We start from the raw sequence: 3,778 nt of genomic DNA, 5'->3' as shown, positions 1-3,778 counted from the left end.
GCCCAGTCCAACATGGCGGAGCCACTCATGCCTCTGATCCTTGTACATTGCACCACTAGCATGGTGGAGCTGCTTGTGCCTCTGAGCTGTGGCACGCAATGTCCCCCCTTTAGGCACATAGCAGTCTAGTTGCCATCAAACAAATCGTAGCACTTTACTCCAAATGCTCCATTCAAAAGCTCAGTCTCCAGCAGGAGCCAGACAGAGATTGCAATGGCGACACAGCCCAGAAAGCCAGCATTTTAAAACAGCCAGTTTTTTCCTGCTGCTGAGTCAGGAAAATTTCAAAGTGGAGGACGTACCATTTTGTGTTAGCTCTGGGGCCGCCAGGTAGGAGCGGCACTCAGCACTTTAATTCTGAGACTGAGCGTGCAGCAAAGAAATTCTTCTCATTCAAGTTACAGCCAAATCTGACACGCAGAGCCGCCTGCCTGAGCCTGATAAAATCCATTGAAATGCTTTAAAGCCAGAGTTCACGCTGGCAGCACAGCCCCAAGAAGCTGCGCTTTAAAATGACACAGCGTTTTTTCTGCTGCTGTTGCCGAATCAGGAAATCTCTCTACAGCACGCCACCAACAAACAGCAAAAATCTGTTAAACTCTCTCTCCCTTATTTTTAAGCCTTCTCAGGTTTTTAAGTGGATTTAGTCCATCACGCCGGGCACCACTCTGTAGTAATAAGAGCGGCGGTCTGCGTTCCCCGGCACCCAGCTGCCCGCACGGTTAGCTTTACCTGAAATAATTACACGGACACTGTATTCTTTTAATCACTGCTTGGCCCATTTCTATCTAGCCTCTTCTAGGCTAACTTTCGCACCTGGACTAGCCCATCTTTAATAATCTGCTGTAGCCCACAAGGTGGCTTACCAGGGAGATTCTAGCCTAAGTCCATCCTGGGTCGAAGCTTCATCACATGTGTCTCGGAGAGCAGAGCTATCCCCACGTCCGCCTTGGAGAGGGGAGCATGGCATCTCTCTGAGGTGTCTGCCCCCGAGAGGAGAGCTGTCGAGTCTGAGCTCACTTCCTCTTCTTCCCAGCATTCTGTTTTGTTTACTCCTCCCCCCTATGTTTTAACCTATGAGGGCCAGCCAAGCAGTTTGTTTATTACTTAACCAATGAAATCAATAGATTGATATATGACACTCCCACATCAGCTATAAGACTTAGAAGTATAGTTTTCCACAGCCACTGAAAGCTAAAACTACTAGGCACCTAAAGCTAGCAGTCACTTCTAGATATAGTGCTATACATAAAATGAAAGTAATGGCTATTATTACTACTAACCATGATATATGTTTACATGACAAATATTCTCTCTGACCAAGTACTTAGTACTATCCATTTTAATTGATAACCTAATAGATAAATAATGCATAGTTCTTGCTATAAAAACCATATATCCCTGTAGTTTAAATCATCCTGAACAGTAGCTCACTGAGTAGTTTACACTTGGTAAGTTTGTACAGTACAGAAAGGAATACAGTAGATATGAACAGTTATGGGCTGTTTAGTCTATCTTAACAACTCGTAGGGTCTTTAACTATTTATGTATGCTTGTTAAAAACTTACAGTCCTAGGATTCTTATACTTCTTGGTTAAAGGCTAGATTATGGCAAATTGTACTTGCCCTGCAATATTTTGTAGCAGATTTGCTGGGTGGGAAATGCTTTTCTTTCTTTGGTATTTCATAGGTATCTTGAGATAGTGAGATAAAAAATACAAGTTCCCTTTCCCAAATCATGAAAGAATTACAGTGTTTGCTCAGGTCATTGGTTTTTATGGAGTTTTAAGATATCTTTTTGTTTTTAAATCTGCTTACATATATTGCTAGGTTGACCCATTTTGATTGCTTGTATCACAAGCCATTTTCAATAGTTTGTGCTTAGGGAATTTTCTTCAATACGTTTTGATCATACCTCCTCACCTCATTCCCTAAATTCAGATTCACTCTCATTTCCCTATTCCCCAACCTCTCTTCCTTTGTTACTTAATAACAAAATCTACTTTGTACTGCCCAGATATATTCTTGAGTAAGGGGGCTGTCCACTGGAGTGTGGTTGGTCTACTAGGGGCTAAACCCTTAAAGAAACTCTCTCTCCCCCCTGAAGCTGTCATCTGTCCATAGTTCCTCAGCTAGGGTCAAGGGCTCACAGAGTCTGCTGTTGTGAGTTCATGAGTGTCATGGCCCTGTCATGTCCAGAAGATACTGTTATGCTCCAGTGTTTGCTGACCTCCCTCACGAGCTTTCTTTTCCCTCTTGTCAGGATAGTTGTCCTGCACTGTGGTTGTGAAATGATGTCCCATTTGTATCTGAGTACTTACTTATCTGTTCTCTCTGCACTTATGCAAACCATTTCTAGACCACAGCCTGAAATAACCTGCAGACCATGGTTCCTTCTGAACGGTGGCTACTGAAGTCCCATTTTTTAAACTCATGGTCCTTGTTTTAAACCTTGCCATCCATAAACCGAACAGCTTGTTTCTAATCATTCAGTGCCAAGGGGAATGGACATTTGCTTCCTTTCCTCCTTCTCGAACTTCATAGCTAGGTGTTCTGGTCATAAGGTATTTAAAACAAGCTGCCTGAGAGCTGATAGAGGCATCATGTAGGCTGGATTTCACAGTGATATGAAGACTTACTTAGGGTCTGGGCTTACAAAGGAGCAGAACAATTTTTCATATGTGTCTGTTATTTTGAGTAAATACTGGTTTGATAAATGAAATAATTGTTTTTAAAAAAATATTTAACAGACATGTTCATTAGACATTTTAGACCATTAAAGCTAAATTATATTGAAAAGTTTTAGTCCTTTACTTTTCAACTCACATTTACTTAGGGAAAAGGTAACTTTCACTTTGAATTCTTTCTGGTACAGAGTAATTCCAGCTGGGAGCTCTCCTTACCCCATTTACTTATTAAGTTTTCTAATGAGTTGTACCATGTTGTGAATTTTCTTTGTTTCATTGTTTGTTTCCTCAGAATTTTCTAGATTTATTTGGGCTTTTTACATTGCATTTAAGAAGTAGACAGTGACACATAGTTATGCAATAGGGGCCGTACGAATCCCATAGAATTAAAATTTCAAATGATACATACGTTTTTGTCTTAGCTCTACATTTGTTTCTTCTAATGTAATAGGAAAACAACCTTTCTAGGCATATGATAGAAATTTATTATTCATGCCATTTATTTAAGATGTGGGTATGGGTTTCTCTGAATCACATTTTGAATGTATAGAATAATTGTGAAATGGAAGTTGAAAAATGTGATCAGTCACTTTCTTATTGTGCCTTAGGGAGGGAATGAACAAAATGCAGTGGTTACACACTCTGGTAGCAGTGTTACTGGTTCGCGATCACTCCACGTTAACTCATATTGCCTGTTAACTTTGTAAGGAATCAGTGGCTTGTGGTAACATGGTAACATTGATGTAGGTGAGCTTTGCTGAAATCCCCCACGAATCTCTGGTAGGTAGGCGCCCAGACAATTCTAAGACCATCTAGGGAAAACATTTGTGTCCGTAGCCTGTACCACACAAGTCAGTTGGAGTCAATTGGTCAGGCTTGGTAATGTATTACAGTGCCTTCTATGCAGTGGTACGCACTGGGCATGCTTTGAAGGTTTGGTCCATTTTTATGAATTTTACATTGAGGCATGTGCAGAGTAAACATCATTTAGGATAGTTTTTTTTTTTTTTTGTTTTTTTTTTTACCATTACAACTCCGAGCTACCCGAAAGCATAATTCTCTTCTGTGTTTTTTGGTTGACTAGTAATATT

At 40.6% G+C, this 3,778-nt stretch overlaps 1 protein-coding gene across 7 annotated transcripts in view; it reads left to right on the top strand.

Moving 5' to 3' along the window:
- The window catches only part of Tle4 (transducin like enhancer of split 4), a 137,919-nt gene that overhangs the window by 38,082 nt on the left and 96,059 nt on the right, over window positions 1-3,778 (top strand). The gene's annotated exons all lie outside the window — the stretch shown is intronic.

Source organism: Microtus ochrogaster, chromosome 8 (genome assembly GCF_000317375.1).
Source record: "Microtus ochrogaster isolate Prairie Vole_2 chromosome 8, MicOch1.0, whole genome shotgun sequence".
Lineage (NCBI taxonomy): Eukaryota > Metazoa > Chordata > Mammalia > Rodentia > Cricetidae > Microtus > Microtus ochrogaster.
Note: the sequence above shows the minus strand (reverse complement) of the source record. Positions and strands in the feature narration are given on the sequence as shown.